The sequence below is a fragment of the Balaenoptera physalus genome (genome assembly GCF_965194825.1).
Source record: "Balaenoptera physalus genome assembly, chromosome: 5".
NCBI classification, from domain to species: domain Eukaryota; kingdom Metazoa; phylum Chordata; class Mammalia; order Artiodactyla; family Balaenopteridae; genus Balaenoptera; species Balaenoptera physalus.
Window position 1 is genome coordinate 19,840,123 of NC_138884.1, and position 24,340 is coordinate 19,864,462.

The following is a 24,340-nucleotide window of genomic DNA, read 5'->3' on the forward strand; positions in this document are numbered from 1 at the left end:
GGAAATATATAATCACCAAAGGCCTACGGAATACCAAGAGAAGACCACTCAACATTGTGTCATAACCTACATGGGAAAAGGATCCGAAGAAGGATAGATATATGTATATGTATGAAAGAACCACATCTTGCACACCTAGAACACACAAAACTTTGTAATCAAATTTGCTGTGATAAAAAATAAAAATTAAGTTACAAATACGAACAAGAAGTAATGAGCCATAAACATAAAGGGCTTTTTCCTGGCACATTCCATTCTAATTTACAACCTACTGCACCACTTCCATTAAGGCTCTGTTGTCCTAGTAACCAGATTTGGTAAAGGAGAAATGCTGCCGCCTTGCGGCCGTTTCCCACAAGAGCGGCTTTAAACCCACAGCTAATGGTCACTGAACATTCACAAGGACTCGGGGCTGTAAAGGACACCTGCCCTCAAAAATTGTGCTCAGGTCGGGAATGAACAAAAAAATGCAAAAAACCCAAATCTTTCAGGAAGATAGTATGAGGAGGTAAGTTTTACTCACTCTCTTTAAAGAAAAGGAAAATGGATAAAAGCTCAACCTCAGGAAGTATTAGACTCATGCAATCGAATCTACAAAAAGGTTTCAACACTCTCCAGTCAACTGACCATCCGGAAAAGGTCTACAAACATTAAACGCTGCAGACGTTTTAGAGAACTTTCTGCCCTCTACTTGCTGGTGAGATGTGAAAGGGTAACCGACAATAATGAGAACAGAAAGGAGCTGGTGGAAAAGTAACAATTGAGGTACCATTCAATCCAGCGGGTGAACCACTGGCCCTGTCACCTAAGCAGAACAGAATCGTGAAGACACAGGCTGCAAAAGCTGCACTGCAGCCTTATTCACAATAGCCGAGAGAGTGAAGCTACCAAGATGTCCATCAACAGGAGAATGGATAAAAAGAAGTGGTCCATGTACACGATGGAATATGAGCCACGGAAAACAATGAAACACTGCTCTTTGAGGCACCACAGATGAGCCTGGAGATAATCACAAAACATGAGGTAAGTCGGAAAGCAAAAGACCTATATCCTATGATATCACTTAGAGGCGTTATCTAATAACTGACACAAATGAACATATTTCCACAGAGAAAGACACTCACAGACTTAGAAAACAAACTATGCTCATCTAAAAGGAAAGGTGGGGGGATTGGATCAATTAACATCAGTGTTACTATACAGATACAAATTCATATTATATACATATATCAAAAAGACCGACCAGATAGCAAGGGAGGTCTATGGAACACTCTGTAATATTTTACATGGGAAGAGGATCTGTACATGCTTAGACATATATAATGTACAAATGAACCAGATTTTGTAAACCTAGGATAAATAATATTCTAATCTATACCCAGATTAAAAAATTTAAAAAAAACAAGAAGGAATGAGACATACACTAATGGGGGTTTCTCCTAGCACATTCCATTCTAATTTACAACCTAGGAACACGACTTCCAGAAAGACTCTGCTGCCCTAGTACCCAGATTTGACAACGGAGAAATGCTGCCTCCTTGTGGCCGTTACCCTTAACAGCAGCTTTAAACCCATTGCTAAAGGTCCCTATACATTCACCAAACTTGCAGTTCTGTAAATGACACCTGCCCTCCAAAGAAGGCCTGGGGTCGAAAATCGACCAATAATTTCACAACAGGGAAACCTTCCAAGAAGACAAATTCAAGACGTGTATTGTACTCATACTTTTTTCTGTTTTTTTTTTTGACAGAAAGGAAAAGGCGTGGAAAAATGATGAATTTTAGGAATTTTTAAAGACATGCAAACCCAAATTAGAAAAACCTATCAGCTCACAGCAGTCAGAATGGTCATTAGCAAAGACGCTGCAAACAATAAATGCTGAAGGGATTGTGGAGAAATGCGTACCCTCGGTTCTAAGCGGTACGTGGTAGGAGCCACTAATGAAAACACAATGCAGGTGCTTTGCAAAGGGAAACACTGAGCTACCAGTCCATCAATCACACCCACTGCTGGGCCTATCTCCTGAGAAAATGAGAATCAAAAAGTCACAGGCTGGCAATCCTTCACTCCAGCAATATTTACCATAGCCAACACTCGGAAGCATTGAAAATATCCATCATCAGAGGAATGCACCAAGAAGAAGTGTTCCATGTACACAACGGACTATTACTCCAATAAAAACTAAAAATTGAATTTAAAAAACAAACAAAAGTAAGGAGATAGCAGCTTCTGTGGCTTGACCGGGGCACATTCCACTCTAATTTATAAGCGAGGAACACCGCTGGCCGGGAGGTCTGTTTCCCTAGTTACCCGAGTGGGGAACGTAGAAAGGATGCCGCCCTCTGGCCGTTACCTGCAAAAGCAGCTGTAAAGCCTGTGCTAATGGTCACTTCACATGAACATGTACTGCAGGGCAGTAAGTGAAATGGGCCCTCAAAATGTCTTGAGGGAAGTAATGGCCAAAACATTTTAAAATGTGACACATACTTTAAGAAAACACTTTGAAGAACTAAGCTGTAATCACAGTTTGAAAAGATAAAAAGGACACGCCTTAAAGGTCAATTTCAACGGAATATGACACACATGCAAATTCAAACCACAAAGAGGTATCAGCTCACACCAGTCAGAATCACCATCAGCAAGCAATCTATAAACAGTCAATCCTGAAGGTGTTGTGGAGAAATGCATACCCTCAACTTTAAGAGGGACGTAACCTGGAAAGAGCCACTAATGAGAACAGAATGAAGGGGCCTTTCAAAGGTAAACATTGAGCTCCCATATGACCCAGCAGGCCCATTCCTGGACCTATAACCTAAGAAGACAGAGTTGGAAAGACACAGGCAGGCAAATGTGCACTGCACAGTATTACAATGGCCAAGATATGGAAGTAACCAAAAAGTCCACCAACAGATGGGTGGACAAAGAAAAACGGCTACATGTCGAGATGGAATATTAGCTAGCGAAAAAATGAAACAATGCCATTTGCAGCACCATAGATGAGTCTAGAAGTAATCACGCAACTTGTGGTAAATGAGAAAGAGAAAGACACATGTCCTATCATATCACTTATAGGTGTTACCTAAAATTCGATACCAATGAAGATATTTCCAGGGAGAAAGGCAATCACAGATTCATTAAACAAACTTATGGCTCACCAAACGGAAAGGTGTGAGGATTAGATACATTACAACTTCGGGGCTAACAGAGATATACAAACACATGGGAAATATATAATCACCAAAGGCCTACGGAATACCAAGAGAAGACCACTCAACATTGTGTCATAACCTACATGGGAAAAGGATCCGAAGAAGGATAGATATATGTATATGTATGAAAGAACCACATCTTGCACACCTAGAACACACAAAACTTTGTAATCAAATTTGCTGTGATAAAAAATAAAAATTAAGTTACAAATACGAACAAGAAGTAATGAGCCATAAACATAAAGGGCTTTTTCCTGGCACATTCCATTCTAATTTACAACCTACTGCACCACATCCATTAAGGCTCTGTTGTCCTAGTAACCAGATTTGGTAAAGGAGAAATGCTGCCGCCTTGCGGCCGTTTCCCACAAGAGCGGCTTTAAACCCACAGCTAATGGTCACTGAACATTCACAAGGACTCGGGGCTGTATAGGACACCTGCCCTCAAAAATTGTGCTCAGGTCGGGAATGAACAAAAAAATTTAAAACACACAAATCTTTTAGGAAGATAGTATGAGGAGGTAAGTTTTACTCACTCTCTTTAAAGAAAAGGAAAATGGATAAAAGCTCAACCTCAGGAAGTATTAGACTCATGCAATCGAATCTACAAAAAGGTTTCAACTCTCTCCATTCAACTGACCATCAGGAAAAGGTCTACAAACAATAAACGCTGCAGACGTTTTAGAGAACTTTCTACCCTCTACTTGCTGGCGAGATGTGAAAGGGTAACCGACAATAATGAGAACAGAAAGGAGCTGGTGGAAAAGTAAAAATTGAGGTACCATTCAATCCAGCGGGTGAACCACTGGCCCTGTCACCTGAGAAGAACAGAATCGTGAAGACACAGGCTGCAAAAGCTGCACTGCAGCCTTATTCACAATAGACGAGAGAGTGAAGCTACCAAGATGTCCATCAACAGGAGAATGGATAAAAAGAAGTGGTCCATGTACACGATGGAATATTAGCCACGGAAAACAATGAAACACTGCTCTTTGAGGCACCACAGATGAGCCTGGAGATAATCACAAAATATGAGGTAAGTCGGAAAACAAAAGACCTATATCCTATGATATCACTTAGAGGCGTTATCTAATAACTGACACAAATGAACATATTTCCACAGAGAAAGACACTCACAGACTTAGAAAACAAACTATGCTCATCTAAAAGGAAAGGTGGGGGGATTGGATCAATTAACATCAGTGTTACTATACAGATACAAATTCATATTATATACATATATCAAAAAGACCGACCAGATAGCAAGGGAGGTCTATGGAACACTCTGTAATATTTTACATGGGAAGAGGATCTGTACATGCTTAGACATATATAATGTACAAATGAACCAGATATTGTAAACCTAGGGTAAATAATATTCTAATCTATACCCCGATAAAAAATTTAAAAAAAACAAAAAGGAATGAGACCTACACTAATGGAGGTTTCTCCTAGCACATTCCATTCTAATTTACAACCTAGGATCATGACTTCCAGAAAGACTCTGCTGCCCTAGTACCCAGATTTGACAACGGAGAAATGCTGCCTCCTTGTGGCCGTTACCCTTAACAGCAGCTTTAAACCCATTGCTAAATGTCCCTATAGATCCACCAAACTTGCAGTTCTGTAAATGACACCTGCTCTCCAAAAGAGGCCTGGGGTCGAAAATCGACCAATAAATTCACAACAGGGCAACCTTCCAAGAAGACAAATTCAAGACGTATATTGTACTCATACTTTTTTCTGTTTTTTTTTTTGACAGAAAGGAAAAGGCGTGGAAAAATGATGAATTTTAGGAATATTTAAAGACATGCAAACCCAAATTAGAAAAACCTATCAGCTCACAGCAGTCAGAATGGTCATTAGCAAAGACGCTGCAAACAATAAATGCTGAAGTGATTGTGGAGAAATGCGTACCCTCGGTTCTAAGGGGGACGTGGTAGGAGCCACTAATGAAAACACAATGCAGGTGCTTTGAAAAGGGAAACACTGAGCTACCAGTCCATCAATCACACCCACTGCTGGGCCTTTGTCCTGAGAAAATGCGAATCAAAAAGTCACAGGCTGGCAATCCTGCACTCCCGCAATATTTACCATAGCCAACACTCGGAAGCATTGAAAATGTCCATCATCAGAGGAATGCACCAAGAAGAAGTGGTCCATGTACACAATGGAATATTACTCCAATAAAAACTATAAATTGAATTTAAAAAACAAACAAAAGTAAGGAGATAGCAGCTTCTGTGGGTTGACCCGGGCACATTCCACTCTAATTTATAAGTGAGGAACACCGCTGGCCAGGAGGTCTGTTTCCCTAGTTACCCGAATGGGGAACGTAGAAAGGATGCCGCCCTCTGGCCGTTACCTGCAAAAGCAGCTGTAAAGCCTGTGCTAATGGTCACTTCATATGAACAAGTACTGCAGGGCTGTAAGTGAAACGTGCCCTCAAAATGTCTTGAAGGAAGTAATGGCCAAAACATTTTAAAATGTGACACATAGTTTAAGAAAACACTTTGAAGAACTAAGCTGTAATCACAGTTTGAAAAATAAAAAGGACACGCCTTAAAGGTCAATTTCAATGGAATATGACACACATGGAAATTCAAACCACAAAGAGGTATCAGCTCACACCAGTCAGAATCACCATCAGCAAGCAATCTATAAACAGTCAATCCTGAAGGTGTTGTGGAGAAATGCATACCCTCAACTTTAAGAGGGACGTAACCTGGAAAGAGCCACTAATGAGAACAGAATGGAGGGGCCTTTCAAAGGTAAACATTGAGCTCCCATATGACCCAGCAGGCCCATTCCTGGACCTATAACCTAAGAAGACAGAATTGGAAAGACACAGGCAGGCAAATGTGCACTGCACAGTATTACAATGGCCAAGATATGGAAGTAACCAAAAAGTCCACCAACAGATGGGTGGACAAAGAAAAACTGCTACAGGTCGAGATGGAATATTAGCTAGCGAAAAAATGAAACAATGCCATTTGCAGCACCATAGATGAGTCTAGAAGTAATCACGCAACTTGTGGTAAATGAGAAAGAGAAAGACACATGTCCTATCATATCACTTATAGGTGTTACCTAAAATTCGATACCAATGAAGATATTTCCAGAGAGAAAGGCAATCACAGATTCATTAAACAAACTTATGGCTCACCAAACGGAAAGGTGTGAGGATTAGATACATTACAACTTCGGGGCTAACAGAGATATACAAACACATGGGAAATATATAATCACCAAAGGCCTACGGAATACCAAGAGAAGACCACTCAACATTGTGTCATAACCTACATGGGAAAAGGATCCGAAGAAGGATAGATATATGTATATGTATGAAAGAACCACATCTTGCACACCTAGAACACACAAAACTTTGTAATCAAATTTGCTGTGATAAAAAATAAAAATTAAGTTACAAATACGAACAAGAAGTAATGAGCCATAAACATAAAGGGCTTTTTCCTGGCACATTCCATTCTAATTTACAACCTACTGCACCACTTCCATTAAGGCTCTGTTGTCCTAGTAACCAGATTTGGTAAAGGAGAAATGCTGCCGCCTTGCGGCCGTTTCCCACAAGAGCGGCTTTAAACCCACAGCTAATGGTCACTGAACATTCACAAGGACTCGGGGCTGTAAAGGACACCTGCCCTCAAAAATTGTGCTCAGGTCGGGAATGAACAAAAAAATGCAAAAAACCGAAATCTTTCAGGAAGATAGTATGAGGAGGTAAGTTTTACTCACTCTCTTTAAAGAAAAGGAAAATGGATAAAAGCTCAACCTCAGGAAGTATTAGACACATGCAATCGAATCTACAAAAAGGTTTCAACACTCTCCAGTCAACTGACCATCCGGAAAAGGTCTACAAACAATAAACGCTGCAGACGTTTTAGAGAACTTTCTGCCCTCTACTTGCTGGTGAGATGTGAAAGGGTAACCGACAATAATGAGAACAGAAAGGAGCTGGTGGAAAAGTAAAAATTGAGGTACCATTCAATCCAGCGGGTGAACCACTGGCCCTGTCACCTAAGCAGAACAGAATCGTGAAGACACAGGCTGCAAAAGCTGCACTGCAGCCTTATTCACAATAGCCGAGAGAGTGAAGCTACCAAGATGTCCATCAACAGGAGAATGGATAAAAAGAAGTGGTCCATGTACACGATGGAATATGAGCCACGGAAAACAATGAAACACTGCTCTTTGAGGCACCACAGATGAGCCTGGAGATAATCACAAAACATGAGGTAAGTCGGAAAGCAAAAGACCTATATCCTATGATATCACTTAGAGGCGTTATCTAATAACTGACACAAATGAACATATTTCCACAGAGAAAGACACTCACAGACTTAGAAAACAAACTATGCTCATCTAAAAGGAAAGGTGGGGGGATTGGATCAATTAACATCAGTGTTACTATACAGATACAAATTCATATTATATACATATATCAAAAAGACCGACCAGATAGCAAGGGAGGTCTATGGAACACTCTGTAATATTTTACATGGGAAGAGGATCTGTACATGCTTAGACATATATAATGTACAAATGAACCAGATTTTGTAAACCTAGGATAAATAATATTCTAATCTATACCCAGATTAAAAAATTTAAAAAAAACAAGAAGGAATGAGACATACACTAATGGGGGTTTCTCCTAGCACATTCCATTCTAATTTACAACCTAGGAACACGACTTCCAGAAAGACTCTGCTGCCCTAGTACCCAGATTTGACAACGGAGAAATGCTGCCTCCTTGTGGCCGTTACCCTTAACAACAGCTTTAAACCCATTGCTAAAGGTCCCTATACATTCACCAAACTTGCAGTTCTGTAAATGACACCTGCCCTCCAAAGAAGGCCTGGGGTCGAAAATCGACCAATAATTTCACAACAGGGAAACCTTCCAAGAAGACAAATTCAAGACGTGTATTGTACTCATACTTTTTTCTGTTTTTTTTTTTGACAGAAAGGAAAAGGCGTGGAAAAATGATGAATTTTAGGAATTTTTAAAGACATGCAAACCCAAATTAGAAAAACCTATCAGCTCACAGCAGTCAGAATGGTCATTAGCAAAGACGCTGCAAACAATAAATGCTGAAGGGATTGTGGAGAAATGCGTACCCTCGGTTCTAAGCGGTACGTGGTAGGAGCCACTAATGAAAACACAATGCAGGTGCTTTGCAAAGGGAAACACTGAGCTACCAGTCCATCAATCACACCCACTGCTGGGCCTATCTCCTGAGAAAATGAGAATCAAAAAGTCACAGGCTGGCAATCCTTCACTCCAGCAATATTTACCATAGCCAACACTCGGAAGCATTGAAAATATCCATCATCAGAGGAATGCACCAAGAAGAAGTGTTCCATGTACACAACGGACTATTACTCCAATAAAAACTAAAAATTGAATTTAAAAAACAAACAAAAGTAAGGAGATAGCAGCTTCTGTGGGTTGACCGGGGCACATTCCACTCTAATTTATAAGCGAGGAACACCGCTGGCCGGGAGGTCTGTTTCCCTAGTTACCCGAGTGGGGAACGTAGAAAGGATGCCGCCCTCTGGCCGTTACCTGCAAAAGCAGCTGTAAAGCCTGTGCTAATGGTCACTTCACATGAACATGTACTGCAGGGCAGTAAGTGAAATGGGCCCTCAAAATGTCTTGAGGGAAGTAATGGCCAAAACATTTTAAAATGTGACACATACTTTAAGAAAACACTTTGAAGAACTAAGCTGTAATCACAGTTTGAAAAATAAAAAGGACACGCCTTAAAGGTCAATTTCAACGGAATATGACACACATGCAAATTCAAACCACAAAGAGGTATCAGCTCACACCAGTCAGAATCACCATCAGCAAGCAATCTATAAACAGTCAATCCTGAAGGTGTTGTGGAGAAATGCATACCCTCAACTTTAAGAGGGACGTAACCTGGAAAGAGCCACTAATGAGAACAGAATGGAGGGGCCTTTCAAAGGTAAACATTGAGCTCCCATATGACCCAGCAGGCCCATTCCTGGACCTATAACCTAAGAAGACAGAGTTGGAAAGACACAGGCAGGCAAATGTGCACTGCACAGTATTACAATGGCCAAGATATGGAAGTAACCAAAAAGTCCACCAACAGATGGGTGGACAAAGAAAAACTGCTACAGGTCGAGATGGAATATTAGCTAGCGAAAAAATGAAACAATGCCATTTGCAGCACCATAGATGAGTCTAGAAGTAATCACGCAACTTGTGGTAAATGAGAAAGAGAAAGACACATGTCCTATCATATCACTTATAGGTGTTACCTAAAATTCGATACCAATGAAGATATTTCCAGAGAGAAAGGCAATCACAGATTCATTAAACAAACTTATGGCTCACCAAACAGAAAGGTGTGAGGATTAGATACATTACAACTTCGGGGCTAACAGAGATATACAAACACATGGGAAATATATAATCACCAAAGGCCTACGGAATACCAAGAGAAGACCACTCAACATTGTGTCATAACCTACATGGGAAAAGGATCCGAAGAAGGATAGATATATGTATATGTATGAAAGAACCACATCTTGCACACCTAGAACACACAAAACTTTGTAATCAAATTTGCTGTGATAAAAAATAAAAATTAAGTTACAAATACGAACAAGAAGTAATGAGCCATAAACATAAAGGGCTTCTTCCTGGCACATTCCATTCTAATTTACAACCTACTGCACCACTTCCATTAAGGCTCTGTTGCCCTAGTAACCAGATTTGGTAAAGGAGAAATGCTGCCGCCTTGCGGCCGTTTCCCACAAGAGCGGCTTTAAACCCACAGCTAATGGTCACTGAACATTCACAAGGACTCGGGGCTGTAAAGGACACCTGCCCTCAAAAATTGTGCTGAGGTCGGGAATGAACAAAAAAATGCAAAAAACCCAAATCTTTCAGGAAGATAGTATGAGGAGGTAAGTTTTACTCACTCTCTTTAAAGAAAAGGAAAATGGATAAAAGCTCAACCTCAGGAAGTATTAGACTCATGCAATCGAATCTACAAAAGGGTTTCAACTCTCTCCAGTCAACTGACCATCAGGAAAAGGTCTACAAACAATAAACGCTGCAGACTTTTTAGAGAACTTTCTGCCCTCTACTTGCCGGTGAGATGTGAAAGGGTAACCGATAATAATGAGAACAGAAAGGAGCTGGTGGAAAAGTAAAAATTGAGGTACCATTCAATCCAGCGGGTGAACCACTGGCCCTGTCACCTGAGAAGAACAGAATCGTGAAGACACAGGCTGCAAAAGCTGCACTGCAGCCTTATTCACAATAGACGAGAGAGTGAAGCTACCAAGATGTCCATCAACAGGAGAATGGATAAAAAGAAGTGGTCCATGTACACGATGGAATATTAGCCACGGAAAACAATGAAACACTGCTCTTTGAGGCACCACAGATGAGCCTGGAGATAATCACAAAATATGAGGTAAGTCGGAAAACAAAAGACCTATATCCTATGATATCACTTAGAGGCGTTTTCTAATAACTGACACAAATGAACATATTTCCACAGAGAAAGACACTCACAGACTTAGAAAACAAACTATGCTCATCTAAAAGGAAAGGTGGGGGGATTGGATCAATTAACATCAGTGTTACTATACAGATACAAATTCATATTATATACATATATCAAAAAGACCGACCAGATAGCAAGGGAGGTCTATGGAACACTCTGTAATATTTTACATGGGAAGAGGATCTGTACATGCTTAGACATATATAATGTACAAATGAACCAGATATTGTAAACCTAGGGTAAATAATATTCTAATCTATACCCCGATAAAAAATTTAAAAAAAACAAAAAGGAATGAGACCTACACTAATGGAGGTTTCTCCTAGCACATTCCATTCTAATTTACAACCTAGGATCATGACTTCCAGAAAGACTCTGCTGCCCTAGTACCCAGATTTGACAACGGAGAAATGCTGCCTCCTTGTGGCCGTTACCCTTAACAGCAGCTTTAAACCCATTGCTAAATGTCCCTATAGATCCACCAAACTTGCAGTTCTGTAAATGACACCTGCTCTCCAAAAGAGGCCTGGGGTCGAAAATCGACCAATAAATTCACAACAGGGCAACCTTCCAAGAAGACAAATTCAAGACGTATATTGTACTCATACTTTTTTCTGTTTTTTTTTTTGACAGAAAGGAAAAGGCGTGGAAAAATGATGAATTTTAGGAATATTTAAAGACATGCAAACCCAAATTAGAAAAACCTATCAGCTCACAGCAGTCAGAATGGTCATTAGCAAAGACGCTGCAAACAATAAATGCTGAAGTGATTGTGGAGAAATGCGTACCCTCGGTTCTAAGGGGGACGTGGTAGGAGCCACTAATGAAAACACAATGCAGGTGCTTTGAAAAGGGAAACACTGAGCTACCAGTCCATCAATCACACCCACTGCTGGGCCTTTGTCCTGAGAAAATGCGAATCAAAAAGTCACAGGCTGGCAATCCTGCACTCCAGCAATATTTACCATAGCCAACACTCGGAAGCATTGAAAATGTCCATCATCAGAGGAATGCACCAAGAAGAAGTGGTCCATGTACACAATGGAATATTACTCCAATAAAAACTATAAATTGAATTTAAAAAACAAACAAAAGTAAGGAGATAGCAGCTTCTGTGGGTTGACCCGGGCACATTCCACTCTAATTTATAAGCGAGGAACACCGCTGGCCAGGAGGTCTGTTTCCCTAGTTACCCGAATGGGGAACGTAGAAAGGATGCCGCCCTCTGGCCGTTACCTGCAAAAGCAGCTGTAAAGCCTGTGCTAATGGTCACTTCATATGAACAAGTACTGCAGGGCTGTAAGTGAAACGTGCCCTCAAAATGTCTTGAAGGAAGTAATGGCCAAAACATTTTAAAATGTGACACATAGTTTAAGAAAACACTTTGAAGAACTAAGCTGTAATCACAGTTTGAAAAATAAAAAGGACACGCCTTAAAGGTCAATTTCAATGGAATATGACACACATGCAAATTCAAACCACAAAGAGGTATCAGCTCACACCAGTCAGAATCACCATCAGCAAGCAATCTATAAACAGTCAATCCTGAAGGTGTTGTGGAGAAATGCATACCCTCAACTTTAAGAGGGACGTAACCTGGAAAGAGCCACTAATGAGAACAGAATGGAGGGGCCTTTCAAAGGTAAACATTGAGCTCCCATATGACCCAGCAGGCCCATTCCTGGACCTATAACCTAAGAAGACAGAATTGGAAAGACACAGGCAGGCAAATGTGCACTGCACAGTATTACAATGGCCAAGATATGGAAGTAACCAAAAAGTCCACCAACAGATGGGTGGACAAAGAAAAACTGCTACAGGTCGAGATGGAATATTAGCTAGCGAAAAAATGAAACAATGCCATTTGCAGCACCATAGATGAGTCTAGAAGTAATCACGCAACTTGTGGTAAATGAGAAAGAGAAAGACACATGTCCTATCATATCACTTATAGGTGTTACCTAAAATTCGATACCAATGAAGATATTTCCAGAGAGAAAGGCAATCACAGATTCATTAAACAAACTTATGGCTCACCAAACGGAAAGGTGTGAGGATTAGATACATTACAACTTCGGGGCTAACAGAGATATACAAACACATGGGAAATATATAATCACCAAAGGCCTACGGAATACCAAGAGAAGACCACTCAACATTGTGTCATAACCTACATGGGAAAAGGATCCGAAGAAGGATAGATATATGTATATGTATGAAAGAACCACATCTTGCACACCTAGAACACACAAAACTTTGTAATCAAATTTGCTGTGATAAAAAATAAAAATTAAGTTACAAATACGAACAAGAAGTAATGAGCCATAAACATAAAGGGCTTTTTCCTGGCACATTCCATTCTAATTTACAACCTACTGCACCACTTCCATTAAGGCTCTGTTGTCCTAGTAACCAGATTTGGTAAAGGAGAAATGCTGCCGCCTTGCGGCCGTTTCCCACAAGAGCGGCTTTAAACCCACAGCTAATGGTCACTGAACATTCACAAGGACTCGGGGCTGTAAAGGACACCTGCCCTCAAAAATTGTGCTCAGGTCGGGAATGAACAAAAAAATGCAAAAAACCCAAATCTTTCAGGAAGATAGTATGAGGAGGTAAGTTTTACTCACTCTCTTTAAAGAAAAGGAAAATGGATGAAAGCTCAACCTCAGGAAGTATTAGACTCATGCAATCGAATCTACAAAAAGGTTTCAACACTCTCCAGTCAACTGACCATCCGGAAAAGGTCTACAAACAATAAACGCTGCAGACGTTTTAGAGAACTTTCTGCCCTCTACTTGCTGGTGAGATGTGAAAGGGTAACCGACAATAATGAGAACAGAAAGGAGCTGGTGGAAAAGTAACAATTGAGGTACCATTCAATCCAGCGGGTGAACCACTGGCCCTGTCACCTAAGCAGAACAGAATCGTGAAGACACAGGCTGCAAAAGCTGCACTGCAGCCTTATTCACAATAGCCGAGAGAGTGAAGCTACCAAGATGTCCATCAACAGGAGAATGGATAAAAAGAAGTGGTCCATGTACACGATGGAATATGAGCCACGGAAAACAATGAAACACTGCTCTTTGAGGCACCACAGATGAGCCTGGAGATAATCACAAAACATGAGGTAAGTCGGAAAGCAAAAGACCTATATCCTATGATATCACTTAGAGGCGTTATCTAATAACTGACACAAATGAACATATTTCCACAGAGAAAGACACTCACAGACTTAGAAAACAAACTATGCTCATCTAAAAGGAAAGGTGGGGGGATTGGATCAATTAACTATCAATTAATTATCAGTGTTACTATACAGATACAAATTCATATTATATACATATATCAAAAAGACCGACCAGATAGCAAGGGAGGTCTATGGAACACTCTGTAATATTTTACATGGGAAGAGGATCTGTACATGCTTAGACATATATAATGTACAAATGAACCAGATATTGTAAACCTAGGGTAAATAATATTCTAATCTATACCCCGATAAAAAATTTAAAAAAAACAAAAAGGAATGAGACCTACACTAATGGAGGTTTCTCCTAGCACATTCCATTCTAATTTACAACCTAGGATCATGACTTCCAGAAAGACTCTGCTGCCCTAGTACCCAGATTTGACAACGGAGAAATGCTGCCTCCTTGTGGCCGTTACCCTTAACAGCAGCTTTAAACCCATTGCTAAATGTCCCTATAGATCCACCAAACTTGCAGTTCTGTAAATGACACCTGCTCTCCAAAAGAGGCCTGGGGTCGAAAATCGACCAATAAATTCACAACAGGGCAACCTTCCAAGAAGACAAATTCAAGACGTATATTGTACTCATACTTTTTTCTGTTTTTTTTTTGACAGAAAGGAAAAGGCATGGAAAAATGATGAATTTTAGGAATATTTAAAGACATGCAAACCCAAATTAGAAAAACCTATCAGCTCACAGCAGTCAGAATGGTCATTAGCAAAGACGCTGCAAACAATAAATGCTGAAGTGATTGTGGAGAAATGCGTACCCTCGGTTCTAAGGGGGACGTGGTAGGAGCCACTAATGAAAACACAATGCAGGTGCTTTGAAAAGGGAAACACTGAGCTACCAGTCCATCAATCACACCCACTGCTGGGCCTTTGTCCTGAGAAAATGCGAATCAAAAAGTCACAGGCTGGTAATCCTGCACTCCAGCAATATTTACCATAGCCAACACTCGGAAGCATTGAAAATGTCCATCATCAGAGGAATGCACCAAGAAGAAGTGGTCCATGTACACAATGGAATATTACTCCAATAAAAACTATAAATTGAATTTAAAAAACAAACAAAAGTAAGGAGATAACAGCTTCTGTGGGTTGACCCGGGCACATTCCACTCTAATTTATAAGCGAGGAACACCGCTGGCCAGGAGGTCTGTTTCCCTAGTTACCCGAATGGGGAACGTAGAAAGGATGCCGCCCTCTGGCCGTTACCTGCAAAAGCAGCTGTAAAGCCTGTGCTAATGGTCACTTCATATGAACAAGTACTGCAGGGCTGTAAGTGAAACGTGCCCTCAAAATGTCTTGAAGGAAGTAATGGCCAAAACATTTTAAAATGTGACACATACTTTAAGAAAACACTTTGAAGAACTAAGCTGTAATCACAGTTTGAAAAATAAAAAGGACACGCCTTAAAGGTCAATTTCAATGGAATATGACACACATGCAAATTCAAACCACAAAGAGGTATCAGCTCACAGCAGTCAGAATCACCATCAGCAAGCAATCTATAAACAGTCAATCCTGAAGGTGTTGTGGAGAAATGCATACCCTCAACTTTAAGAGGGACGTAACCTGGAAAGAGCCACTAATGAGAACAGAATGGAGGGGCCTTTAAAAGGTCAACATTGAGCTCCCATATGACCCAGCAGGCCCATTCCTGGACCTATAACCTAAGAAGACAGAGTTGGAAAGACACAGGCAGGCAAATGTGCACTGCACAGTATTACAATGGCCAAGATATGGAAGTAACCAAAAAGTCCACCAACAGATGGGTGGACAAAGAAAAACGGCTACATGTCGAGATGGAATATTAGCTAGCGAAAAAATGAAACAATGCCATTTGCAGCACCATAGATGAGTCTAGAAGTAATCACGCAACTTGTGGTAAATGAGAAAGAGAAAGACACATGTCCTATCATATCACTTATAGGTGTTACCTAAAATTCGATACCAATGAAGATATTTCCAGAGAGAAAGGCAATCACAGATTCATTAAACAAACTTATGGCTCACCAAACGGAAAGGTGTGAGGATTAGATACATTACAACTTCGGGGCTAACAGAGATATACAAACACATGGGAAATATATAATCACCAAAGGCCTACGGAATACCAAGAGAAGACCACTCAACATTGTGTCATAACCTACATGGGAAAAGGATCCGAAGAAGGATAGATATATGTATATGTATGAAAGAACCACATCTTGCACACCTAGAACACACAAAACTTTGTAATCAAATTTGCTGTGATAAAAAATAAAAATTAAGTTACAAATACGAACAAGAAGTAATGAGCCATAAACATAAAGGGCTTTTTCCTGGCACATTCCATTCTAATTTACAACCTACTGCACCACTTCCATTAAGGCTCTGTTGTCCTAGTAACCAGATTTGGTAAAGGAGAAATGCTGCCGCCTTGCGGCCGTTTCCCACAAGAGCGGCTTTAAACCCACAGCTAATGGTCACTGAACATTCACAAGGACTCGGGGCTGTAAAGGACACCTGCCCTCAAAAATTGTGCTCAGGTCGGGAATGAACAAAAAAATGCAAAAAACCCAAATCTTTCAGGAAGATAGTATGAGGAGGTAAGTTTTACTCACTCTCTTTAAAGAAAAGGAAAATGGATAAAAGCTCAACCTCAGGAAGTATTAGACTCATGCAATCGAATCTACAAAAAGGTTTCAACACTCTCCAGTCAACTGACCATCCGGAAAAGGTCTACAAACAATAAACGCTGCAGACGTTTTAGAGAACTTTCTGCCCTCTACTTGCTGGTGAGATGTGAAAGGGTAACCGACAATAATGAGAACAGAAAGGAGCTGGTGGAAAAGTAAAAATTGAGGTACCATTCAATCCAGCGGGTGAACCACTGGCCCTGTCACCTAAGCAGAACAGAATCGTGAAGACACAGGCTGCAAAAGCTGCACTGCAGCCTTATTCACAATAGCCGAGAGAGTGAAGCTACCAAGATGTCCATCAACAGGAGAATGGATAAAAAGAAGTGGTCCATGTACACGATGGAATATGAGCCACGGAAAACAATGAAACACTGCTCTTTGAGGCACCACAGATGAGCCTGGAGATAATCACAAAACATGAGGTAAGTCGGAAAGCAAAAGACCTATATCCTATGATATCACTTAGAGGCGTTATCTAATAACTGACACAAATGAACATATTTCCACAGAGAAAGACACTCACAGACTTAGAAAACAAACTATGCTCATCTAAAAGGAAAGGTGGGGGGATTGGATCAATTAACATCAGTGTTACTATACAGATACAAATTCATATTATATACATATATCAAAAAGACCGACCAGATAGCAAGGGAGGTCTATGGAACACTCTGTAATATTTTACATGGGAAGAGGATCTGTACATGCTTAGACATATATAATGTACAAATGAACCAGATTTTGTAAACCTAGGATAAATAATATTCTAATCTATACCCAGATTAAAAAATTTAAAAAAAACAAGAAGGAATGAGACATACACTAATGGGGGTTTCTCCTAGCACATTCCATTCTAATTTACAACCTAGGAACACGACTTCCAGAAAGACTCTGCTGCCCTAGTACCCAGATTTGACAACGGAGAAATGCTGCCTCCTTGTGGCCGTTACCCTTAACAGCAGCTTTAAACCCATTGCTAAAGGTCCCTATACATTCACCAAACTTGCAGTTCTGTAAATGACACCTGCCCTCCAAAGAAGGCCTGGGGTCGAAAATCGACCAATAATTTCACAACAGGGAAACCTTCCAAGAAGACAAATTCAAGACGTGTATTGTACTCATACTTTTTTCTGTTTTTTTTTTTGACAGAAAGGAAAAGGCGTGGAAAAATGATGAATTTTAGGAATTTTTAAAGACATGCAAACCCAAATTAGAAAAACCTATCAGCTCACAGCAGTCAGAATGGTCATTAGCAAAGACGCTGCAAACAATAAATGCTGAAGGGATTGTGGAGAAATGCGTACCCTCGGTTCTAAGCGGTACGTGGTAGGAGCCACTAATGAAAACACAATGCAGGTGCTTTGCAAAGGGAAACACTGAGCTACCAGTCCATCAATCACACCCACTGCTGGGCCTATCTCCTGAGAAAATGAGAATCAAAAAGTCACAGGCTGGCAATCCTTCACTCCAGCAATATTTACCATAGCCAACACTCGGAAGCATTGAAAATATCCATCATCAGAGGAATGCACCAAGAAGAAGTGTTCCATGTACACAACGGACTATTACTCCAATAAAAACTAAAAATTGAATTTAAAAAACAAACAAAAGTAAGGAGATAGCAGCTTCTGTGGGTTGACCGGGGCACATTCCACTCTAATTTATAAGCGAGGAACACCGCTGGCCGGGAGGTCTGTTTCCCTAGTTACCCGAGTGGGGAACGTAGAAAGGATGCCGCCCTCTGGCCGTTACCTGCAAAAGCAGCTGTAAAGCCTGTGCTAATGGTCACTTCACATGAACATGTACTGCAGGGCAGTAAGTGAAATGGGCCCTCAAAATGTCTTGAGGGAAGTAATGGCCAAAACATTTTAAAATGTGACACATACTTTAAGAAAACACTTTGAAGAACTAAGCTGTAATCACAGTTTGAAAAATAAAAAGGACACGCCTTAAAGGTCAATTTCAACGGAATATGACACACATGCAAATTCAAACCACAAAGAGGTATCAGCTCACACCAGTCAGAATCACCATCAGCAAGCAATCTATAAACAGTCAATCCTGAAGGTGTTGTGGAGAAATGCATACCCTCAACTTTAAGAGGGACGTAACCTGGAAAGAGCCACTAATGAGAACAGAATGGAGGGGCCTTTCAAAGGTAAACATTGAGCTCCCATATGACCCAGCAGGCCCATTCCTGGACCTATAACCTAAGAAGACAGAGTTGGAAAGACACAGGCAGGCAAATGTGCACTGCACAGTATTACAATGGCCAAGATATGGAAGTAACCAAAAAGTCCACCAACAGATGGGTGGACAAAGAAAAACGGCTACATGTCGAGATGGAATATTAGCTAGCGAAAAAATGAAACAATGCCATTTGCAGCACCATAGATGAGTCTAGAAGTAATCACGCAACTTGTGGTAAATGAGAAAGAGAAAGACACATGTCCTATCATATCACTTATAGGTGTTACCTAAAATTCGATACCAATGAAGATATTTCCAGAGAGAAAGGCAATCACAGATTCATTAAACAAACTTATGGCTCACCAAACGGAAAGGTGTGAGGATTAGATACATTACAACTTCGGGGCTAACAGAGATATACAAACACATGGGAAATATATAATCACCAAAGGCCTACGGAATACCAAGAGAAGACCACTCAACATTGTGTCATAACCTACATGGGAAAAGGATCCGAAGAAGGATAGATATATGTATATGTATGAAAGAACCACATCTTGCACACCTAGAACACACAAAACTTTGTAATCAAATTTGCTGTGATAAAAAATAAAAATTAAGTTACAAATACGAACAAGAAGTAATGAGCCATAAACATAAAGGGCTTTTTCCTGGCACATTCCATTCTAATTTACAACCTACTGCACCACTTCCATTAAGGCTCTGTTGTCCTAGTAACCAGATTTGGTAAAGGAGAAATGCTGCCGCCTTGCGGCCGTTTCCCACAAGAGCGGCTTTAAACCCACAGCTAATGGTCACTGAACATTCACAAGGACTCGGGGCTGTAAAGGACACCTGCCCTCAAAAATTGTGCTCAGGTCGGGAATGAACAAAAAAATTTAAAACACACAAATCTTTTAGGAAGATAGTATGAGGAGGTAAGTTTTACTCACTCTCTTTAAAGAAAAGGAAAATGGATAAAAGCTCAACCTCAGGAAGTATTAGACTCATGCAATCGAATCTACAAAAAGGTTTCAACTCTCTCCATTCAACTGACCATCAGGAAAAGGTCTACAAACAATAAACGCTGCAGACGTTTTAGAGAACTTTCTACCCTCTACTTGCTGGCGAGATGTGAAAGGGTAACCGACAATAATGAGAACAGAAAGGAGCTGGTGGAAAAGTAAAAATTGAGGTACCATTCAATCCAGCGGGTGAACCACTGGCCCTGTCACCTGAGAAGAACAGAATCGTGAAGACACAGGCTGCAAAAGCTGCACTGCAGCCTTATTCACAATAGACGAGAGAGTGAAGCTACCAAGATGTCCATCAACAGGAGAATGGATAAAAAGAAGTGGTCCATGTACACGATGGAATATTAGCCACGGAAAACAATGAAACACTGCTCTTTGAGGCACCACAGATGAGCCTGGAGATAATCACAAAATATGAGGTAAGTCGGAAAACAAAAGACCTATATCCTATGATATCACTTAGAGGCGTTATCTAATAACTGACACAAATGAACATATTTCCACAGAGAAAGACACTCACAGACTTAGAAAACAAACTATGCTCATCTAAAAGGAAAGGTGGGGGGATTGGATCAATTAACATCAGTGTTACTATACAGATACAAATTCATATTATATACATATATCAAAAAGACCGACCAGATAGCAAGGGAGGTCTATGGAACACTCTGTAATATTTTACATGGGAAGAGGATCTGTACATGCTTAGACATATATAATGTACAAATGAACCAGATATTGTAAACCTAGGGTAAATAATATTCTAATCTATACCCCGATAAAAAATTTAAAAAAAACAAAAAGGAATGAGACCTACACTAATGGAGGTTTCTCCTAGCACATTCCATTCTAATTTACAACCTAGGATCATGACTTCCAGAAAGACTCTGCTGCCCTAGTACCCAGATTTGACAACGGAGAAATGCTGCCTCCTTGTGGCCGTTACCCTTAACAGCAGCTTTAAACCCATTGCTAAATGTCCCTATAGATCCACCAAACTTGCAGTTCTGTAAATGACACCTGCTCTCCAAAAGAGGCCTGGGGTCGAAAATCGACCAATAAATTCACAACAGGGCAACCTTCCAAGAAGACAAATTCAAGACGTATATTGTACTCATACTTTTTTCTGTTTTTTTTTTTGACAGAAAGGAAAAGGCGTGGAAAAATGATGAATTTTAGGAATTTTTAAAGACATGCAAACCCAAATTAGAAAAACCTATCAGCTCACAGCAGTCAGAAAGGTCATTAGCAAAGACGCTGCAAACAATAAATGCTGAAGGGATTGTGGAGAAATGCGTACCCTCGGTTCTAAGCGGTACGTGGTAGGAGCCACTAATGAAAACACAATGCAGGTGCTTTGAAAAGGGAAACACTGAGCTACCAGTCCATCAATCACACCCACTGCTGGGCCTATCTCCTGAGAAAATGAGAATCAAAAAGTCACAGGCTGGCAATCCTTCACTCCAGCAATATTTACCATAGCCAACACTCGGAAGCATTGAAAATATCCATCATCAGAGGAATGCACCAAGAAGAAGTGTTCCATGTACACAACGGACTATTACTCCAATAAAAACTAAAAATTGAATTTAAAAAACAAACAAAAGTAAGGAGATAGCAGCTTCTGTGGGTTGACCGGGGCACATTCCACTCTAATTTATAAGCGAGGAACACCGCTGACCGGGAGGTCTGTTTCCCTAGTTACCCGAGTGGGGAACGTAGAAAGGATGCCGCCCTCTGGCCGTTACCTGCAAAAGCAGCTGTAAAGCCTGTGCTAATGGTCACTTCACATGAACATGTACTGCAGGGCAGTAAGTGAAATGGGCCCTCAAAATGTCTTGAGGGAAGTAATGGCCAAAACATTTTAAAATGTGACACATACTTTAAGAAAACACTTTGAAGAACTAAGCTGTAATCACAGTTTGAAAAATAAAAAGGACACGCCTTAAAGGTCAATTTCAACGGAATATGACACACATGCAAATTCAAACCACAAAGAGGTATCAGCTCACACCAGTCAGAATCACCATCAGCAAGCAATCTATAAACAGTCAATCCTGAAGGTGTTGTGGAGAAATGCATACCCTCAACTTTAAGAGGGACGTAACCTGGAAAGAGCCACTAATGAGAACAGAATGGAGGGGCCTTTCAAAGGTAAACATTGAGCTCCCATATGACCCAGCAGGCCCATTCCTGGACCTATAACCTAAGAAGACAGAGTTGGAAAGACACAGGCAGGCAAATGTGCACTGCACAGTATTACAATGGCCAAGATATGGAAGTAACCAAAAAGTCCACCAACAGATGGGTGGACAAAGAAAAACGGCTACATGTCGAGATGGAATATTAGCTAGCGAAAAAATGAAACAATGCCATTTGCAGCACCATAGATGAGTCTAGAAGTAATCACGCAACTTGTGGTAAATGAGAAAGAGAAAGACACATGTCCTATCATATCACTTATAGGTGTTACCTAAAATTCGATACCAATGAAGATATTTCCAGAGAGAAAGGCAATCACAGATTCATTAAACAAACTTATGGCTCACCAAACGGAAAGGTGTGAGGATTAGATACATTACAACTTCGGGGCTAACAGAGATATACAAACACATGGGAAATATATAATCACCAAAGGCCTACGGAATACCAAGAGAAGACCACTCAACATTGTGTCATAACCTACATGGGAAAAGGATCCGAAGAAGGATAGATATATGTATATGTATGAAAGAACCACATCTTGCACACCTAGAACACACAAAACTTTGTAATCAAATTTGCTGTGATAAAAAATAAAAATTAAGTTACAAATACGAACAAGAAGTAATGAGCCATAAACATAAATGGCTTTTTCCTGGCACATTCCCTTCTAATTTACAGCCTACTGCACCACTTCCATTAAGGCTCTGTTGCCCTAGTAACCAGATTTGGTAAAGGAGAAATGCTGCCGCCTTGCGGCCGTTTCCCACAAGAGCGGCTTTAAACCCACAGCTAATGGTCACTGAACATTCACAAGGACTCGGGGCGGTAAAGGACACCTGCCTTCAAAAATTGTGCTGAGGTCGGGAATGAACAAAAAAATTTAAAACACACAAATCTTTCAGGAAGATAGTATGAGGAGGTAAGTTTTACTCACTCTCTTTAAAGAAAAGGAAAATGGATAAAAGCTCAACCTCAGGAAATATTAGACTCATGCAATCGAATCTACAAAAAGGTTTCAACTCTCTCCATTCAACTGACCATCAGGAAAAGGTCTACAAACAATAAACGCTGCAGACGTTTTAGAGAACTTTCTACCCTCTACTTGCTGGCGAGATGTGAAAGGGTAACCGACAATAATGAGAACAGAAAGGAGCTGGTGGAAAAGTAAAAATTGAGGTACCATTCAATCCAGCGGGTGAACCACTGGCCCTGTCACCTGAGAAGAACAGAATCGTGAAGACACAGGCTGCAAAAGCTGCACTGCAGCCTTATTCACAATAGACGAGAGAATGAAGCTACCAAGATGTCCATCAACAGGAGAATGGATAAAAAGAAGTGGTCCATGTACACGATGGAATATTAGCCACGGAAAACAATGAAACACTGCTCTTTGAGGCACCACAGATGAGCCTGGAGATAATCACAAAATATGAGGTAAGTCGGAAAACAAAAGACCTATATCCTATGATATCACTTAGAGGCGTTATCTAATAACTGACACAAATGAACATATTTCCACAGAGAAAGACACTCACAGACTTAGAAAACAAACTATGCTCATCTAAAATGAAAGGTGGGGGGATTGGATCAATTAACATCAGTGTTACTATACAGATACAAATTCATATTATATACATATATCAAAAAGACCGACCAGATAGCAAGGGAGGTCTATGGAACACTCTGTAATATTTTACATGGGAAGAGGATCTGTACATGCTTAGACATATATAATGTACAAATGAACCAGATATTGTAAACCTAGGGTAAATAATATTCTAATCTATACCCCGATAAAAAATTTAAAAAAAACAAAAAGGAATGAGACATACACTAATGGAGGTTTCTCCTAGCACATTCCATTCTAATTTACAACCTAGGATCATGACTTCCAGAAAGACTCTGCTGCCCTAGTACCCAGATTTGACAACGGAGAAATGCTGCCTCCTTGTGGCCGTTACCCTTAACAACAGCTTTAAACCCATTGCTAAATGTCCCTATAGATTCACCAAACTTGCAGTTCTGTAAATGACACCTGCTCTCCAAAAGAGGCCTGGGGTCGAAAATCGACCAATAAATTCACAACAGGGCAACCTTCCAAGAAGACAAATTCAAGACGTATATTGTACTCATACTTTTTTCTGTTTTTTTTTTTGACAGAAAGGAAAAGGCGTGGAAAAATGATGAATTTTAGGA